Here is a 22,027-nt window from a genome sequence, read left to right on the forward strand (position 1 = left end):
TATAATTTTCTCACTTCACCACACAACGACAAATGCTTTTTTTGTGCCACTAATACACACAAAAAGGGGCTTTAGTACATATAACTGCACCGCTGAACGGCAAATTGGCCCTTTTTTCCCCACTTATACATGACATAAAAGGATTTATCTCACATACAGTACAGACCAAAAGTTTGGACACACCTTCTCATTCAAAGAGTTTTCTTTATTTTCATGACTATAAAAATTGTAGATTCACACTGAAGGCATCAAAACTATGAATTAACACATGTGGAATTATATACATAACAAAAAAGTGTGAAACAACTGAAAATATGTCATATTCTAGGTTCTTCAAAGTAGCCACCTTTTGCTTTGATTACTGCTTTGCACTCTCTTGGCATTCTCTTGATGAGCTTCAAGAGGTAGTCACCTGAAATGGTCTTCCAACAGTCTTGAAGGAGTTCCCAGAGATGCTTAGCACTTGTTGGCCCTTTTGCCCTCACTCTGCGGTCCAGCTCACCCCAAACCACCTCGATTGGGTTCAGGTCCGGTGACTGTGGAGGCCAGGTCATCTGGCGCAGCACCCCATCACTCTCCTTCATGGTCAAATAGCCCTTACACAGCCTGGAGGTGTGTTTGGGGTCATTGTCCTGTTGAAAAATAAATGATGGTCCAACTAAACGCAAACCGGATGGAATAGCATGCCGCTGCAAGATGCTGTGGTAGCCATGCTGGTTCAATGTGCCTTCAATTCTGAATAAATCCCCAACAGTGTCACCAGCACCAGCACCCCCACACCATCACACCTCCTCCTCCATGCTTCACGGTGGGAACCAGGCATGTAGAGTCCATCTGTTCACCTTTTCTGCGTCGCACAAAGACACGGTGGTTGGAACCAAAGATCTCAAATTTGGACTCATCAGACCAAAGCACAGATTTCCACTGGTCTAATGTCCATTCCTTGTGTTCTTTAGCCCAAACAAGTCTCTTCTGGTTGTTGCCTGTCCTTAGCAGTGGTTTCCTAGCAGATATTCTACCATGAAGGCCTGATTCACACAGTCTCCTCTTAACAGTTGTTCTAGAGATGTGTCTGCTGCTAGAACTCTGTGTGGCATTGACCTGGTCTCTAATCTGAGCTGCTGTTAACCTGCGATTTCTGAGGCTGGTGACTCGGATGAACTTATCCTCCGCAGCAGAGGTGACTCTTGGTCTTCCTTTCCTGGGGCGGTCCGCATGTGAGCCAGTTTCTTTGTAGCGCTTGATGGTTTTTGTGACTGCACTTGGGGACGCTTTCGAAGTTTTCCCAATTTTTCGGACTGACTGACCTTCATTTCTTAAAGTAATGATGGCCACTCGTTTTTCTTTAGGCTACTTTCACACTAGCGTTCGGCTGTCCGCTTGTGAGCTCCGTTTGAAGGGGCTCACAAGCGGACCCGAACGCTTCCGTCCAGCCCCAATGCATTCTGAGTGGACGCGGATCCGCTCAGAATGCATCAGTCTGGCGGCGTTCAGCCTCCGCTCCGCTCAGCAGGCGTGCGGATCCGTCCAGTGCGGAGGCGTGCGGATCCGTCCAGACTTATAATGCAAGTCAATGGGGACGGATCCGTTTGAAGATGACACACTATGGCTCAATCTTCAAACGGATCCGTCCCCCATTGACTTTCAATGTAAAAGTCTGGACGGATCCGTTCAGGCTAATTTCACACTTAGACATTTTTTGACAATATAATGCAGACGGATCCGCTCGAACGCTAGTGTGAAAGTAGCCTAACTTAGCTGCTTTTTTCTTGGCATAATACAAATTCTAACAGTCTATTCAGTAGGACTATCAGCTGTGTATCCACCTGACTTCTCCACAACGCAACTGATGGTCCCAACCCCATTTATAAGGCAAGAAATCCCACTTATTAAACCTGACAGGGCACACCTGTGAAGTGAAGACCATTTCAGGTGACTACCTCTTGAAGCTCATCAAGAGAATGCCAAGAGTGTGCAAAGCAGTAATCAAAGCAAAAGGTGGCTACTTTGAAGAACCTAGAATATGACATATTTTCAGTTGTTTCACACTTTTTTGTTATGTATATAATTCCACATGTGATAATTCATAGTTTTGATGCCTTCAGTGTGAATCTACAATTTTCATAGTCATGAAAATAAAGAAAACTCTTTGAATGAGAAGGTGTGTGCAAACTTTTGGTCTGTACTGTAACTGCACCGCTGAATGGCAAATATATTTTTCTTTTGCACTAATACATGACAAAAAGGGCTGTAATTTTCGCACTTCACCACACAGTGGCTAATAAGCCCTTTTTTCCCACTAATACAAGCCAAAAATGCTTTAAAACATATAATTGCACCGCAAGTGCAAATAAGATGTAGAAATATTTCTGTTAATGGCTGTATCACACAGCACTTGCACCCCAATAACAAGAACGGTTTGATGGAATTACAGAGCTGTATAATGGCAATTTGGGTCCCCAGTCAGTGCAGCAAGGTGTAATAGGATTGTTCCTATTACCCAGACTGTAACCTCCCCGACTAAACCTTGTTCTACAGAAATGCTATGGAATGATTCCTCCCTATCCTTTCCCTACACCTTGAATAATCTTTCCATGAACTTGTAAATTGTTTTTTTTTAGCACAATGAAGTCTTAGCACTGTCCCTAGCGCCCGATGTCGTCTCTCCCTGCACTAAGTCCACTGGAAAATGGCAGAATCCAAGATGGCTGAGGCTATTTATAGGGCTGTGACATCACAGGGCTGGCTGCTGATTGGCTGCATGCATGGCATTACGGGCGACCCCGAATTCCCACAATTCCTTGTTCCATGTCCTTACATGTGCAGCAGCCATTTTAGGAAAAAATCCAATTTGTTACCACTAAGCGTGAGGAAATTCAGATTCGGTGTGAATCAAATTTTTCCTGAAATTCGGATCGAATTCCACTACATCAACTTCTAGTCACTCATCTCTAGTAATGGCAACCCTGTCATTATCCCCATGCACTGGCGATGGATGCACCAAAGTTATATAATAACTTTGGCGCTTGTGTCCACTGGTCATGTAATATGGTTTAAACTACACTCAGCAACCTTGCTAGCGTAGTTTAAGACCATTTTCCATGCCATAAACTGGTGTAGAAAATGGTAAATGAGATGTGCTCGCCTCTTCCCACCCATGCCATGCCCCCTTTTTCCATCAACTTCCAACCCATTGGCCACACAATCTGCACCTTAACCCCTTAAGGACCTTGCCATTTTTTACCTTAAAGGGGTTGTCCGGGTTCAGAGCTCAACCCGGACATACCTCCATTTTCACCCCGGCAGCCCCCCTGACATGAGCATCAGAGCAGTTTATGCTCCGATGCTCTCATTTTTAGGAGTTCCGGTGACGTACTGGGGCTCTCCATGGGGCTGACAGGAACCCCGGTGACGTCACCGGCACTGATGGGCGGGATTTAGCTTTGCCCTAGGCAAAAAAAACGGCTAGGGCAGAGCTAAAGCCCGCCCCTCAGAGCCGGTGACGTCACCGAACACACTGCAGGGCGGAAGTTACCGCCCGGCAGTGTGTTATTGAAAACAAAAGAGCCCGTGCCCTGCGCGATTTAGCGCAGGGCACGGGAGCGCATCGGAGCATGAGATGCTCGGATGCTAGGCTCAGGGGGGCTGCCGGGGTGAAAATAAGGGTATGTCCGGGTTCAGCTCTGAACCCGGACAACCCCTTTAAGGACCAGGCCATTTTTTGCAAATCTGACATGTGTCACTTTATGTGGTGATAACTTTAAAACACTTTTATTTATTCAGGCCATTCTGAGATTGTTTTCTCGTCACATATTGTACTTCATGACAGTGGTAAATTTGAGTCAAAATATTACATTTTTATAAATAAAAAAATACCAAATTTACCAAAAATGTGGAAAAATTTCCAATTCTCTAAATTTCAATTTCTCTGCTTTTAAAACAGATAGTGATACCTCCTAAAATAGTTATTATTTACATTCCCCATATGTCTACTTCATGTTTGGATCATTTTGTATATTACATTTTCTCTTTTTTGGGACGTTAGAAGTTTAGAAGCAAATCTTGAAATTTTTCATAACATTTCCAAAACCCTCTTTTTAAGGGCCAGTTCAGGTCTGAAGTAACTTTGTGAGGCTTACATAATAGAAACAACTAGAGTTGAGCGAACACCTGGATGTTCGGGTTCGAGAAGTTCGGCCGAACATCCCGGAAATGTTCGGGTTCGGGATCCGAACCCGATCCGAACTTCGTCCCGAACCCGAACCCCATTGAAGTCAATGGGGACCCGAACTTTTCGGCACTAAAAAGGCTGTAAAACAGCCCAGGAAAGAGCTAGAGGGCTGCAAAAGGCAGCAACATGTAGGTAAATCCCCTGCAAACAAATGTGGATAGGGAAATGAATTAAAATAAAAATTAAATAAATAAAAATTAACCAAAATCAATTGGAGAGAGGTTCCATAGCAGAGAATCTGGCTTCCCGTCACCCACCACTGGAACAGTCCATTCTCAGATATTTAGGCCCCGGCACCCAGGCAGAGGAGAGAGGTCCCGTAACAGAGAATCTGTCTTCATGTCAGCAGAGAATTAGTCTGCATGTCATAGCAGAGAATGAGGCTTCACGTCAGCCACCACTGCAACAGTCCATTGGCATATATTTAGGCCCAGCACCCAGGCAGAGGAGGGAGGTCCCGTAACAGAGAATCTGTCTTCATGTCAGCAGAGAATTAGTCTGCATGTCATAGCAGAGAATGAGGCTTCACGTCAGCCACCACTGCAACAGTCCATTGGCATATATTTAGGCCCAGCACACACACAGGCAGAGGAGAGAGGTCCCGTAACAGAGAATCTGGCTTCATGTCAGCAGAGAATCAGTCTGCATGTCATAGCAGAGAATGAGGCTTCACGTCAGCCACCACTGCAACAGTCCATTGGCATATATTTAGGCCCAGCACACACACAGGCAGAGGAGAGAGGTCCCGTAACAGAGAATCTGGCTTCATGTCAGCAGAGAATCAGTCTGCATGTCATAGCAGAGAATGAGGCTTCACGTCAGCCACCACTGCAACAGTCCATTGGCATATATTTAGGCCCAGCACCCAGGCAGAGGAGGGAGGTCCCGTAACAGAGAATCTGTCTTCATGTCAGCAGAGAATTAGTCTGCATGTCATAGCAGAGAATGAGGCTTCACGTCAGCCACCACTGCAACAGTCCATTGGCATATATTTAGGCCCAGCACACACACAGGCAGAGGAGAGAGGTCCCGTAACAGAGAATCTGGCTTCATGTCAGCAGAGAATCAGTCTGCATGTCATAGCAGAGAATGAGGCTTCACGTCAGCCACCACTGCAACAGTCCATTGGCATATATTTAGGCCCAGCACACACACAGGCAGAGGAGAGAGGTCCCGTAACAGAGAATCTGGCTTCATGTCAGCAGAGAATCAGTCTGCATGTCATAGCAGAGAATGAGGCTTCACGTCAGCCACCACTGCAACAGTCCATTGGCATATATTTAGGCCCAGCACCCAGGCAGAGGAGGGAGGTCCCGTAACAGAGAATCTGTCTTCATGTCAGCAGAGAATTAGTCTGCATGTCATAGCAGAGAATGAGGCTTCACGTCAGCCACCACTGCAACAGTCCATTGGCATATATTTAGGCCCAGCACCCAGGCAGAGGAGGGAGGTCCCGTAACAGAGAATCTGTCTTCATGTCAGCAGAGAATTAGTCTGCATGTCATAGCAGAGAATGAGGCTTCACGTCAGCCACCACTGGAACAGTCCATTCTCAGATATTTAGGCCCCGGCACCCAGGCAGAGGAGAGAGGTCCCGTAACAGAGAATCTGTCTTCATGTCAGCAGAGAATTAGTCTGCATGTCATAGCAGAGAATGAGGCTTCACGTCAGCCACCACTGCAACAGTCCATTGGCATATATTTAGGCCCAGCACCCAGGCAGAGGAGAGAGGTCCCGTAACAGACAATCTGGCTTCATGTCAGCAGAGAATCAGTCTTCATATCATAGCAGAGAATCAGGCTTCACGTCACCCACCACTGTAAGAGTCAATTTTCATAAATTTAGGCCCAGAACCCAGGCAGAGGAGAAAGGTCCCGTAACAGACAATCTGGCTTCATGTCAGCAGAGAATCAGTCTTCATATCATAGCAGAGAATCAGGCTTCACGTCACCCACCACTGTAAGAGTCAATTTTCATAAATTTAGGCCCAGAACCCAGGCAGAGGAGAAAGGTCCCGTAACAGACAATCTGGCTTCATGTCAGCAGAGAATCAGTCTTCATATCATAGCAGAGAATCAGGCTTCACGTCACCCACCACTGTAAGAGTCAATTTTCATAAATTTAGGCCCAGAACCCAGGCAGAGGAGAAAGGTCCCGTAACAGACAATCTGGCTTCATGTCAGCAGAGAATCAGTCTTCATATCATAGCAGAGAATCAGGCTTCACGTCACCCACCACTGTAAGAGTCAATTTTCATAAATTTAGGCCCAGAACCCAGGCAGAGGAGAAAGGTCCCGTAACAGACAATCTGGCTTCATGTCAGCAGAGAATCAGTCTTCATATCATAGCAGAGAATCAGGCTTCACGTCACCCACCACTGTAAGAGTCAATTTTCATAAATTTAGGCCCAGAACCCAGGCAGAGGAGAAAGGTCCCGTAACAGACAATCTGGCTTCATGTCAGCAGAGAATCAGTCTTCATATCATAGCAGAGAATCAGGCTTCACGTCACCCACCACTGTAAGAGTCAATTTTCATAAATTTAGGCCCAGAACCCAGGCAGAGGAGAAAGGTCCCGTAACAGACAATCTGGCTTCATGTCAGCAGAGAATCAGTCTTCATATCATAGCAGAGAATCAGGCTTCACGTCACCCACCACTGTAAGAGTCAATTTTCATAAATTTAGGCCCAGAACCCAGGTAGAGGAGAAAGGTCCCGTAACAGACAATCTGGCTTCATGACAGCAGAGAATCAGTCTGCATGTCATAGCAGAGAATCAGGCTTCACGTCAGCCACCACTGCAACAGTCCATTGTCATAAATTTAGGCCCAGCACCCAGGCAGAGGAGAGAGGTCCCGTAACAGACAATCTGGCTTCATGTCAGCAGAGAATTAGTCTGCATGTCATAGCAGAGAATCAGGCTTCATGTCAGCCACCACTGCAACAGTCCATTGGCATATATTTAGGCCTAGCACACAGGCAGTGGAGAGGTTCATTCAACTTTGGGTAGCATCGCAATATAATGGTAAAATGAAAATAAAAATAGGATTGAATGAGGAAGTGCCCTGGAGTCCAATAATATATGGTTATGGGGAGGTAGTTAATGTCTAATCTGGACAAGGGACGGACAGGTCCTGTGGGATCCATGCCTGGTTCATTTTTATGAACGTCAGCTTGTCCACATTGGCTGTAGACAGGCGGCTGCGTTTGTCTGTAATGACGCCCCCTGCCGTGCTGAATACACGTTCAGACAAAACGCTGGCTGCCGGGCAGGCCAGCACCTCCAAGGCATAAAAGGCTAGCTCTGGCCACGTGGACAATTTAGAGACCCAGAAGTTGAATGGGGCCGAACCATCAGTCAGTACGTGGAGGGGTGTGCACACGTACTGTTCCACCATGTTAGTAAAATGTTGCCTCCTGCTAACACGTTGCGTATCAGGTGGTGGTGCAGTTAGCTGTGGCGTGTTGACAAAAGTTTTCCACATCTCTGCCATGCTAACCCTGCCCTCAGAGGAGCTGGCCGTGACACAGCTGCCTTGGCGACCTCTTGCTCCTCCTCTGCCTTGGCCTTGGGCTTCCACTTGTTCCCCTGTGACATTTGGGAATGCTCTCAGTAGCGCGTCTACCAACGTGCGCTTGTACTCGCGCATCTTCCTATCACGCTCCAGTGCAGGAAGTAAGGTGGGCACATTGTCTTTGTAGCGTGGATCCAGCAGGGTGGCAACCCAGTAGTCCGCACAGGTTAAAATGTGGGCAACTCTGCTGTCGTTGCGCAGGCACTGCAGCATGTAGTCGCTCATGTGTGCCAGGCTGCCCAGGGGTAAGGACAAGCTGTCCTCTGTGGGAGGCGTATCGTCATCGTCCTGCCTTTCCCCCCAGCCACGCACCAGTGATGGACCCGAGCTGCGTTGGGTGCCACCCCGCTGTGACCATGCTTCATCCTCATCCTCCTCCACCTCCTCCTCATCCTCGTCCTCCTCGTCCTCCAGTAGTGGGCCCTGGCTGGCCACATTTGTACCTGGCCTCTGCTGTTGCAAAAAACCTCCCTCTGAGTCACTTCGAAGAGACTGGCCTGAAAGTGCTAAAAATGACCCCTCTTCCTCATCCTCCTCCTCCTCCTCCTGGGCCACCTCCTGTTCCATCATCGCCCTAAGTGTTTTCTCAAGGAGACATAGAAGTGGTATTGTAACGCTGATAACGGTGTCATCGCCACTGGCCATGTTGGTGGAGTACTCGAAACAGCGCAACAGGGCACACAGGTCTCGCATGGAGGCCCAGTCATTGGTGGTGAAGTGGTGCTGTTCTGTAGTGCGACTGACCCGTGCGTGCTGCAGCTGAAACTCCACTATGGCCTGCTGCTGCTCGCACAGTCTGTCCAGCATGTGCAAGGTGGAGTTCCACCTGGTGGGCACGTCGCATATGAGGCGGTGAGCGGGAAGGCCGAAGTTACGCTGTAGCGCAGACAGGCGAGCAGCAGCAGGATGTGAACGCCGGAAGCGCGAACAGACGGCCCGCACTTTATGCAGCAGCTCTGACATGTCGGGGTAGTTGTGAATGAACTTCTGCACCACCAAATTCAGCACATGCGCCAAGCAAGGGATGTGCGTCAAATTGGCTAGTCCCAGAGCTGCAACGAGATTTCGCCCATTATCACACACCACCAGGCCGGGCTTGAGGCTCACCGGCAGCAACCACTCGTCGGTCTGTTGTTCTATACCCCGCCACAACTCCTGTGCGGTGTGGGGCCTGTCCCCCAAACATATGAGTTTCAGAATGGCCTGCTGACGTTTACCCCGGGCTGTGCTGAAGTTGGTGGTGAAGGTGTGTGGCTGACTGGATGAGCAGGTGGAAGAAGAGGAGGAGGAAGCCGAGAAGGAGGAGGTGGCAACAGGAGGCAAAGAATGTTGCCCTGCGATCCTTGGCGGCGGAAGGACGTGCGCCAAACAGCTCTCCGCCTGGGGCCCAGCTGCCACTACATTTACCCAGTGTGCAGTTAGGGAGATATAGCGTCCCTGGCCGTGCTTACTGGTCCACGTATCTGTGGTTAGGTGGACCTTGCTACAGATGGCGTTGCGCAGTGCACACTTGATTTTATCGGATACTTGGTTGTGCAGGGAAGGCACGGCTCTCTTGGAGAAGTAGTGCCGGCTGGGAACAACATACTGTGGGACAGCAAGCGACATGAGCTGTTTGAAGCTGTCTGTGTCCACCAGCCTAAATGACAGCATTTCATAGGCCAGTAGTTTAGAAATGCTGGCATTCAGGGCCAGGGATCGAGGGTGGCTAGGTGGGAATTTACGCTTTCTATCAAATGTTTGTGAGATGGAGAGCTGAACGCTGGCGTGTGACATGGTTGAGACGCTTGGTGACGGAGGTGGTGGTGGTGGTGTTGGTGGTACATCCCCTGTTTGCTGGGCGGCAGGTGCCAACGTTCCTCCAGAGGCGGAGGAAGAGGCCGAGGCGGCAGCAGCAGAATAGGCCGAGGCGGCAGCAGCAGAAGAGGTAGCAGGGGGAGCCTGAGTGACTTCCTTGGTTTTAAGGTGTTTACTCCACTGCAGTTCATGCTTTGCATGCAGGTGCCTGGTCATGCAGGTTGTGCTCAGGTTCAGAACGTTAATGCCTCGCTTCAGGCTCTGATGGCACAGCGTGCAAACCACTCGGGTCTTGTCGTCAGCACATTGTTTGAAGAAGTGCCATGCCAGGGAACTCCTTGAAGCTGCCTTTGGGGTGCTCGGTCCCAGATGGCGGCGGTCAGTAGCAGGCGGAGTCTCTTGGCGGCGGGTGTTCTGCTTTTGCCCACTGCTCCCTCTTTTGCTACGCTGTTGGCTCGGTCTCACCACTGCCTCTTCCTCCGAACTGTGAAAGTCAGTGGCACGACCTTCATTCCATGTGGGGTCTAGGACCTCATCGTCCCCTGCATCGTCTTCCACCCAGTCTTGATCCCTGACCTCCTGTTCAGTCTGCACACTGCAGAAAGACGCAGCAGTTGGCACCTGTGTTTCGTCATCATCAGAGACATGCTGAGGTGGTATTCCCATGTCCTCATCATCAGGAAACATAAGTGGTTGTGCGTCAGTGCATTCTATGTCTTTCACCGCTGGGGAAGGGCTAGGTGGATGCCCTTGGGAAACCCTGCCAGCGGAGTCTTCAAACAGCATAAGAGACTGCTGCATAACTTGAGGCTGAGACAGTTTCCCTGGTATGCATGGGGGTGATGTGACAGACTGATGGGGTTGGTTTTCAGGCGCCATCTGTGCGCTTTCTGCAGAAGACTGGGTGGGAGATAATGTGAACGTGCTGGATCCACTGTCGGCCACCCAATTGACTAATGCCTGTACCTGCTCAGGCCTTACCATCCTTAGAACGGCATTGGGCCCCACCATATATCGCTGTAAATTCTGGCGGCTACTGGGACCTGAAGTAGTTGGTACACTAGGACGTGTGGATGTGGCAGAACGGCCACGTCCTCTCCCAGCACCAGAGGGTCCACTAACACCACCACGACCATGTCCACGTCCGCGTCCCTTACTAGATGTTTTTCTCATTGTTATGGTTCACCACAACAACAAATATATTATTTGGCCCAATGTATTGTATTCAAATTCAGCGGGATATAAATTTGAGGCCTAGTATTTAGGCGCTGGGTGACCGGTATGGATTTAGTGACAGAATTAGACTTGGAAATGCACAGAAGCGTGTGTGTGTGAAGTTATTCTGAATGACCCAATGTGCACCTTGAATATTATATACCCTTTTAGGGATAGATTTCAAATAGCTCTGATATAGCAGAAACCACTAAATTATGAAATTGCTAAATTGGGAATTGTACTTCAACCCAGAACAAAAAATGTGCTTTGACGGACACTAAATATCTTGCCCAGCAACAACAGTACAACGGTGGGTAACGAGAGATTTAGAGGGAATTAAATTTGAGGCCTAGTATTTAGGCGCTGGGTCACCGGTATGGATTTAGTGACAGAATTAGACTTGGAAATACACAGTAGCGGGTGTGTGTGAAGTTATTCTGAATGACCCTATGTGCACCTTCAATATTATATACCCTTTTTGGGATAGATTTCAAATAGCTCTGATATAGCAGGAACCACTAAATTATGAAATTGCTAAATTGGGAATTGTACTTCAACCCAGAACAAAAAATGTGCTTTGACGGGCACTAAATAACTTTCCCAGCTACAACAGGACAACGGTAACGAGAGATTTAGAGGGATTTAAATTTGAGGCCTAGTATTTAGGCGCTGGGTGACAGGTATGGGTTTAGTGACAGAATTAGACTTGGAAATACACAGTAGCGGGTGTGTGTGAAGTTATTCTGAATGACCCTATGTGCACCTTCAATATTATATACCCTTTTAGGGATAGATTTCAAATAGCTCTGATATAGCAGAAACCACTAAATTATGAAATTGCTAAATTGGGAATTGTACTTCAACCCAGAACAAAAAATGTGCTTTGACGGACACTAAATATCTTGCCCAGCAACAACAGTACACCGGTGGGTAACGAGAGATTTAGAGGGAATTAAATTTGAGGCCTAGTATTTAGGCGCTGGGTCACCGGTATGGATTTAGTGACAGAATTAGACTTGGAAATACACAGTAGCGGGTGTGTGTGAAGTTATTCTGAATGACCCTATGTGCACCTTCAATATTATATACCCTTTTTGGGATAGATTTCAAATAGCTCTGATATAGCAGGAACCACTAAATTATGAAATTGCTAAATTGGGAATTGTACTTCAACCCAGAACAAAAAATGTGCTTTGACGGGCACTAAATAACTTTCCCAGCTACAACAGGACAACGGTAACGAGAGATTTAGAGGGATTTAAATTTGAGGCCTAGTATTTAGGCGCTGGGTGACAGGTATGGGTTTAGTGACAGAATTAGACTTGGAAATACACAGTAGCGGGTGTGTGTGAAGTTATTCTGAATGACCCTATGTGCACCTTCAATATTATATACCCTTTTTGGGATAGATTTCAAATAGCTCTGATATAGCAGAAACCACTAAATTATGAAATTGCTAAATTGGGAATTGTACTTCAACCCAGAACAAAAAATGTGCTTTGACGGACACTAAATATCTTGCCCAGCAACAACAGTACAGCGGTGGGTAACGAGAGATTTAGAGGGAATTAAATTTGAGGCCTAGTATTTAGGCGCTGGGTCACCGGTATGGATTTAGTGACAGAATTAGACTTGGAAATACACAGTAGCGGGTGTGTGTGAAGTTACTCTGAATGACCCTATGTGCACCTTCAATATTATATACCCTTTTTGGGATAGATTTCAAAGAGCTCTGATATAGCAGGAACCACTAAATTATGAAATTGCTAAATTGGGAATTGTATTTCAACCCAGAACAAGAAATGTGCTTGAACGGACACTAAATAACTCGCCCAGCTACAGCACTAGGGACAGATTTAGCTGGATATAAATTTGAGGCCTAGTATTTAGGCGCTGGGTGACAGGTATGGGTTTAGTGACAGAATTAGACTTGGAAATACACAGTAGCGGGTGTGTGTGAAGTTATTCTGAATGACCCTATGTGCACCTTCAATATTATATACCCTTTTAGGGATAGATTTCAAATAGCTCTGATATAGCAGAAACCACTAAATTATGAAATTGCTAAATTGGGAATTGTACTTCAACCCAGAACAAAAAATGTGCTTTGACGGACACTAAATATCTTGCCCAGCAACAACAGTACAGCGGTGGGTAACGAGAGATTTAGAGGGAATTAAATTTGAGGCCTAGTATTTAGGCGCTGGGTCACCGGTATGGATTTAGTGACAGAATTAGACTTGGAAATACACAGTAGCGGGTGTGTGTGAAGTTATTCTGAATGACCCTATGTGCACCTTCAATATTATATACCCTTTTTGGGATAGATTTCAAATAGCTCTGATATAGCAGGAACCACTAAATTATGAAATTGCTAAATTGGGAATTGTACTTCAACCCAGAACAAAAAATGTGCTTTGACGGGCACTAAATAACTTTCCCAGCTACAACAGGACAACGGTAACGAGAGATTTAGAGGGATTTAAATTTGAGGCCTAGTATTTAGGCGCTGGGTGACAGGTATGGGTTTAGTGACAGAATTAGACTTGGAAATACACAGTAGCGGGTGTGTGTGAAGTTATTCTGAATGACCCTATGTGCACCTTCAATATTATATACCCTTTTTGGGATAGATTTCAAAGAGCTCTGATATAGCAGGAACCACTAAATTATGAAATTGCTAAATTGGGAATTGTATTTCAACCCAGAACAAGAAATGTGCTTGAACGGACACTAAATAACTCGCCCAGCTACAGCACTAGGGACAGATTTAGCTGGATATAAATTTGAGGCCTAGTATTTAGGCGCTGGGTGACCGGTATGGATTTAGTGACAGAATTAGACTGGGATATGGCCAAAAAATGAACAGACTATTGCTGGTTAAATGCACTTGGTGTGACAGCTTCACCCTGATGTAGGCTTTAGCCAAAAAACAACCACACCATTGAGGGTTAAATGCACTTGGTGACAGGCGCAGCTTGCCCCTGATTTTGTATATGGCCAAAAAATGAACAGACTATTGCTGGTTAAATGCACTTGGTGTGACAGCTTCACCCTGATGTAGGCTTTAGCCAAAAAACAACCACACCATTGAGGGTTAAATGCACTTGGTGACAGGCGCAGCTTGCCCCTGATTTTGTATATGGCCAAAAAATGAACAGACTATTGCTGGTTAAATGCACTTGGTGTGACAGCTTCACCCTGATGTAGGCTTTAGCCAAAAAACAACCACACCATTGAGGGTTAAATGCACTTGGTCGCAGCTTGTGCTGGCGCACCACAAGACACAAAATGGCCGCCGATCACCCCAGAAAAATGAGACTGACAAACGGTCTGTGCAGCCTAAAAACAGTGAGCAATTGAGGATCAGCAGCTCAATGATCCACAGCTGCAGATCGATCAGTTAATCAAGTCCTTTGGAGGAGTTAATCTGCCTAATCTCGCCCTACTGTCGCAGCCGCAACCTCTCCCTACGCTAATCAGAGCAGAGTGACGGGCGGCGCTATGTGACTCCAGCTTAAATAGAGGCTGGGTCACATGGTGCTCTGGCCAATCACAGCCATGCCAATAGTAGGCATGGCTGTGATGGCCTCTTGGGGCAAGTAGTATGACGCTTGTTGATTGGCTGCTTTGCAGCCTTTCAAAAAGCGCCAAGAAAGCGTCACAAAAGCGCGAAGAAAGCGACGAACACCGAACCCGAACCCGGACTTTTACGAAAATGTCCGGGTTCGGGTCCGTGTCACGGACACCCCAAAATTCGGTACGAACCCGAACTATACAGTTCGAGTTCGCTCATCCCTAGAAACAACCCATAAATGGCCCCATTTTAGAAACTACACCCCTTAAGGTATTCAAAACTGATTTTACAAACTTTGGTAACCCTTTAGGTGTTCCACAAAAATTAAAGGAAAATGTAGATGAAATTTCAGAATTTCACTTTTTGGCAGATTTTCCATTTTAATCCATTTTTTCCAGTTACAAAGCAAGGGTTAACAGCCAAACAAAACTCATTATTTGTTGCCCTGATCCTGTAGTTTACAGAAACACCCCATATGTTGTCAAAAACTGCTGTACAGGCACACGGCAGGGCGCAGAAGGAAAGGAACGCCATATGGTTTTTGGAGGGCAGATTTCACTGGGATAATTTTAAGCTGCCACGTCACACTTGAAGACCCCCTGATGCACCCCTAAAGTAGAAACTCCCAAAAAATACCACATTTTGAAAACTACAGGATAAGGTGGCAGTTTTGTTGGTACTATTTTAGGATACATATGGTTTTTGGTTGCTCTATATTACACTTTTTGTGAGGCAAGGTAACAAAAAATAGCTGTTTTGGCACCGTTTTTATTTTTTATTTACATATATCTGCTACATCTGTCACTTTTTAGCTCTGCTATGCTATCAGGATTAAATAGAGTCAGACTACAGAAAGTAAAGTTCAGCAAAAAGGAAACGTTTCTGTCTTTATTTTTATCTCCCTCTTTATCCAGGGAACAATACTTCCTGGCTTGTGAGGATTGTAACTTGGGCCTCCAGGTCCAACAGAACTGATGGTGTTCTGCTGACTTAGTCAGGGCTCACCCAGCAGGGACGAGCTCCCCTGCTGCACAACCTCCCTGGGACAGGGGGTAGGCCAGACTGACCTTCACTAACTAAACTCCTCCCTCTCTAGAGAGGGCTAGAATGGACAGAAAGGTTTCATTCCATGCAAACTAGCTCTACCATTACTGCTGCCATCTTCTGGTGAACCAGGCACATTACATATAACATAACAGTTTAATAGAAAAAAAATACACATTTTTTGCAGGATATAGAAATTATTGCATAAGATGACATTGGGTCAACCATAGGAGATAGTAGGGGGTGTAAAGAGGTGGTAATACCACTCTGGGGTATTACACAAAAATTAGACAATATTGGAGTTCAGACATGGTCTACCAGATTTCGATTTACAGTAAGACCATGACCCGGAAACGATTTCAGTCAATAAGGAAACTCCTACACTACAATGACAATGCACAATGCCCACCCCAAAATGACCCAACATTTGACCGTCTGTTTCAGGTTAGGCCTGTCATTGACCACTTTAACACCTGATAAAAATGTCAGTGTAGATGAGGGATGGTATAAAGATATACAAACTCTGTGAGAGTTGCTCCGGGTACACCCACAAGTTCCGCATTTACGAAGGGAAAGATTCCTGGATAGAACCCCCAGAATGCCCCTCCATCCTAGGAGTTAGTGGGAAGATTGTGTGGAACTTACTGAACCTACTGCTGGATATGGGTTACAACTTCTATGTGGATAACTATTATACCAGTATACCCCTATCAAGGTCCCTAACTGCCAGAGGTACTGTGGCTTACGGCACAGTGCGCAAAAATCTGAGAGACCTCTCTAGATCCCTGGTAGGCAAACCACCAAGAATAGGTGAAAGTAGGTCTCTTCTCCATGAGAACATGCTGGTGGTTAAGTACAAGGACAAGAGGGATGTCCTTGTACTGACCACCATTCACACTAACGCCAGCTCCCCTGCTCCTCTGTACGTGGTACCACAACCACTACCCCCAAACCAGTTTGTATCCTGGACTACAACAGGCACATAGGAGGGGTGGATCTTTCAGATCAACTTCTGAAGTCCTACAGTGCCACACCAAAAACAAAAGTGTGGTACAAAAAGCTGTTCGTACGCATTGTACAGATGTCAATGTGCAATGCGTATATGCTATTTCAATGTGCAGGCCACACAGGAACTTTCCTTCACTTCCAAGAGGTGGTTATCCAGGCCCTAATTTTTCAAAGCCAGGACGGCGAGGGTCCCAGTACTTCAGGAAGTTATGGTGCCCGTTTTGTATCAGGGCTACATTTTCCAGGTCAAGTCCCCCAGACAACAAGGAAGGGAAGGACCCAAAACAGATGCAGGGTGTGTTCCAAAAGGGGGATAAAGAAATACACCATTTACCACTGCAAAACCTGCCCTGAAAAACCTGGCCTGTGCATGCAGGAGTGTTTTAAAATCTACCACTCATCCATGGAGTATTAATTTAAGTTCATCCATGATGTACCCTGTAGTTTTACCACCTTATATCTCTGATTTAGTCAGCATAGCTTACAGATCCACTTTTCACCAACCACTACATATTCATTTCTGTGAAACACCTGTTAGGTAAAAAGTGCCCTTTCCACCCCTTAAAATGTGTGTACGGGGGTGCTCTTTGCAAAATGGGGTCACTTCTTGGGGTTTTGATTTTTCTGGGGACCTTAGGAATTTTTTTAATGCGACATGGAAGCTAAAATCCATATTTTGCAGTTTCACTCTAGAGCCCTGCTGTGCACCCATACATCATTTTTTGATTATAGAGTGTTGCTGTATTCTGGGGGAAATGGGGAACAAAATGTGGGGTGCATTTTGTCCTGTTACCCTTTGGGAAAGTGAAAAATGTGGGTGTAAAGCAACTTTTTTGTGAAAATAAATTAAATTTTTCATTTTCACTGCAAAGTCTTTCCTAATTCTAGGAAACGCCTTTGAGGTCAAAGTGCTTACTACACACCTTAAAAGATTCCTTGCGGGGTGTAGTTTCCAAAATGGGGTCACTTTTTGGGGGTTTCCACTGTAGGGCCACCTCAGGGTGTCTTCATATGTGACATAGCTCCCAATTACTATTCCAGCTAAATCCGCTGTCCAAAAGCCATATGTTGCTCCTTCCACACTGATGCCTGCTGTGCGCCCATACATCAGTTTTTGAGCTCACATGGGGTGTTTCTGAAAACTCCAGATTCAGGGTAATAGATTTTGAGTTTTGTTTGGCTGTTAACTCTTGATGTGTTGCAGAAAAAATAGATAAAAATTTAAAATCTGCTAAAAAAAAAAATTTTGGGTAACAAAAAAATGGTTTGGGTAAGAGTTATAGCATTTACAAACTATGGTACAAAAATGTGAATTTCCGCTTTTTGAAGCAGCTCTGACTTTCTGAGCACCTGTCATGTTTCCTGAGGTTCTACAATGCCCAGACAGTACAAACACCCCACAAATGACCCCATTTCGGAAAGTAGACACCCTAAGGTATTCGCTGATGGCATAGTGAGTTCATAGAACTTTTTTTTTTGTCACAAGTTAGCGGAAAATGATGATTTTTCTTTTTTTTCTTACAAAGTCTCATATTCCACTAACTTGTGACAAAAAATAAAAACTTCCATGAACTCACTATGCCCATCACAAAATACCTTGGGGTGTCTTCTTTCCAAAATGGGGTCACTTGTGGGGTAGTTATACTGCCCTGGCATTCTAGGGGCCCAAATGTGTGAGAAGAAGTTTGCAATCAAAATCTGTAAAAAATGACCGGTGAAATCCGAAAGGTGCACTTTGGAATGTGTGCCCCTTTGCCCACCTAGGCTGCAAAAAAGTGTCACACATCTGGTATTGCCGTACTCAGGAGAAGTTGGGGAATGTGTTTTGGGGTGTCATTTTACATATACCCATGCTGGGTGAGAGAAATATATTGGTCAAATGCCAACTTTGTATAAAAAAATGGGAAAAGTTGTCTTTTGCCAAGATATTTCTCTCACCCAGCAAGGGTATATGTAAAATGACACCCCAAAACACATTCCCCAACTTCTCCTGAGTACGGCGATACCAGATGTGTGACACTTTTCTGCAGCCTAGGTGGGCAAAGGGGCACACATTCCAAAGAGCACCTTTAGGATTTCACCGGCCATTTTTTACACATTTTGATTGCAAAGTTCTTATCACACATTTGGGCCCCTAGAATGCCAGGGCAGTATAACTACGCCACACGTGACCCCATTTTGGAAAGAAGACACCCCAAGGTATTCCGTGAGGGGCATGGTGAGTTCCTAGAATTTTTTATTTTTTGTCACAAGTTAGCGGAAAATGATGATTTTTTTTTTTTTTCTTACAAAGTCTCATATTCCACTAACTTGTGACAAAAAATAAAAACTTCCATGAACTCACTATGCCCATCACAAAATACCTTGGGGTGTCTTATTTCCAAAATGGGGTCACTTGTGGGGTAGTTATACTGCCCTGGCATTCTAGGGGCCCAGATGTGTGGTAAGTAGTTTGCAATCAAAATCTGTAAAAAATGACCGGTGAAATCCTAAAGGTGCTCTTTGGAATGTGTGCCCCTTTGCCCACCTAGGCTGCAAAAAAGTGTCACACATGTGGTATCGCCGTACTCGGGAGAAGTTGGGGAATGTGTTTTGGGGTGTCATTTTACATATACCCATGCTGGGTGAGAGAAATATCTCGGCAAATGACAACTTTTCCAATTTTTTTATACAAAGTTGGCATTTGACCAAGATATTTATCTCACCCAGCATGGGTATATGTAAAATGACACCCCAAAACACATTGCCCAACTTCTCCTGAGTACGGCGATACCAGATGTGTGACACTTTTTTGCAGCCTAGATGCGCAAAGCGGCCCAAATTCCTTTTAGGAGGGCATTTTGAGACATTTGGATCCCAGACTTCTTCTCACGCTTTAGGGCCCCTAAAAAGCCAGGGCAGTATAAATACCCCACATGTGACCCCACTTTGGAAAGAAGACACCCCAAGGTATTCAATGAGGGGCATGGCGAGTTCATAGAATTTTTTTTTTTTTGCATAAATTAGCGGAAATTATTATTTTTATTTTTTTTTCTCACAAAGTCTCACTTTCCGCTAACTTGGGACAAAAATTTAAATCTTTCATGGACTCAATATGCCCCTCACGGAATACCTTGGGGTGTCTTCTTTCCGAAATGGGGTCACATGTGGGGTATTTATACTGCCCTGGCATTTTAGGGGCCCTAAAGCGTGAGAAGAAGTCTGGAATATAAATTTCTAAAAAATGTTACGCATTTGGATTCCGTGAAGGGTATGATGAGTTCATGTGAGATTTTTTTTTTTGGACACAAGTTAGTGGAATATGAGAATTTGTAAGAAAAAACAAACAAAAAAAATATTTCCGCTAACTTGGGCCAAAAAAATGTCTGAATGGAGCCTTACAGGGGGTGATCAATGACAGGGGGGTGATCACCCATATAGACTCCCTGATCACCCCCCTGTCATTTATCACCCCCCTGTAAGGCTCCATTCAGACGTCCGTATGATTTTTACGGATCCACGGATACATGGATCGGATCCGCAAAACGCATACGGACGTCTGAATGGAGCCTTACAGGGGGTGATCAATGACAGGGGGGTGATCACCCATATAGACTCCCTGATCACCCCCCTGTCATTGATCACCCCCCTGTAAGGCTCCATTCAGACGTCCGTATGATTTTTACGGATCCACGGATACATGGATCGGATCCGCAAAACACATACGGACGTCTGAATGGAGCCTTACAGGTGGGTGATCAATGACAAGGGGGTGATCACCCATATAGACTTCCTGATCACCCCCCTGTCATTGATCACCCCCCTGTAAGGCTCCATTCAGACGTCCGTATGATTTTTACGGATCCACGGATACATGGATCGGATCCGCAAAACGCATACGGACGTCTGAATGGAGCCTTACAGGGGGGTGATCAATGACAGGGGGGTGATCAATGACAGGGGGTGATCAGGGAGTGTATATGAGGTGATCACCCCCCTGTCATTGATCACCCCCCTGTAAGGCTCCATTCAGACGTCCGTATGTGTTTTGCGGATCCGATCCATGTATCCATGGATCCGTAAAAATCATACGGACGTCTGAATGGAGCCTTACAGGGAGGTGATCAATGACAGGGGGGTGATCAATGACAGGGAAGTGATCAGGAAGTCTATATGCGTGATCACCCCCTTGTCATTGATCACCCCCCTGTAAGGCTCCATTCAGACCTCCATATATGTTTTGCGGATCCGATCCATGTATCCGTGGATCCGTAAAAATCATACGGACGTCTGAATGGAGCCTTACAGGGGGGTGATCAATGATAGGGGGGTGATCAATGACAGGGGGGTGATCAGGAAGTCTATATGGGTGATCACCCCCTTGTCATGGATCACCCCCCTGTAAAGCTCCATTAAGACGTCCGTATGTGTTTTGCGGATCCGATCCATGTATCTGTGGATCCGTAAAAATCATACGGACGTCTGAATGGAGCCTTACAGGGGGGTGATCAATGACAGGGGGGTGATAAATGGCAGGGAAGTGATCAGGAAGTCTATATGCGTGATCACCCACTTGTCATTGATCACCCTCCTGTAAGGCTCCATTCAGACGTCCGTATGATTTTTACGGATCCACGGATACATGGATCGGATCCGCAAAACACATACGGACGTCTCAATGGAGCCTTACAGGGGGGTGATCAATGACAGGGAAGGGATCAGGAAGTCTATATGCGTGATCACCCCCCTGTAAGGCTCCATTCAGACGTCCGTATGTGTTTTGCGGATCCGATCCATGTATCCGTGGATCCGTAAAAATCATACGGACGTCTGAATGGAGCCTTACAGGGGGGTGATCAATGACAGGGGGGTGATCAATGACAGGGGGGTGATCGGGAAGTCTATATGGGTGATCACCCGCCTGTCATTGATCACCCCCCTGTAAGGCTCCATTCAGACGTCCGTATGCGTTTTGTGGATCCGATCCATGTATCAGTGGATCAGTAAAAATCATACGGACGTCTGAACGGAGCCTGACAGGGCGGTGATCAATGACAGGGGGGTGATCAATGACAGGGGGGTGATCAGGGAGTCTATATGGGGTGATCAGGGGTGATCAGTGGTTCATAAAGGGTTATTAAGTGACAGGGGAGTGTAGTGTAGTGTTTTGTGTTACTTTACTGAGCTGCCTGTGTCCTCTGGTGGTCGATCCAAACAAAATGGACCACCAGAGGACCAGGTAGCAGGTATATTATACGCTGTTATCAAAACAGCGTCTAATATACCTGTTAGGGGTTAAAAAAAAAACATCTCCAGCCTGCCAGCGAGCGATCGCCGCTGGCAGGCTGGAGATCCACTCGCTTACCTTCCGTTCCTGTGAGTGCGCGCGCCTGCGTGCGCGCGTTCACAGGAAATCTCGGCTATCGCGGGAGGACGCGTATATGCGTCCACCCAGAAGAGCAGGGCCGCCGGCAGGACGCAATACTGCGTACGGCGGTCCTGGAGCGGTTAAGGTGAAAAATGGCAGGGTCCTGAAGGTGTTAAACCAAGCCAGAAAACTGGGTGGCACATTTTGGAGAATTCTTCTCTGTTAGAAAGTAGA

This window comes from Bufo gargarizans, chromosome 5 (genome assembly GCF_014858855.1).
Source record: "Bufo gargarizans isolate SCDJY-AF-19 chromosome 5, ASM1485885v1, whole genome shotgun sequence".
Taxonomy (NCBI): Eukaryota; Metazoa; Chordata; class Amphibia; order Anura; family Bufonidae; genus Bufo; species Bufo gargarizans.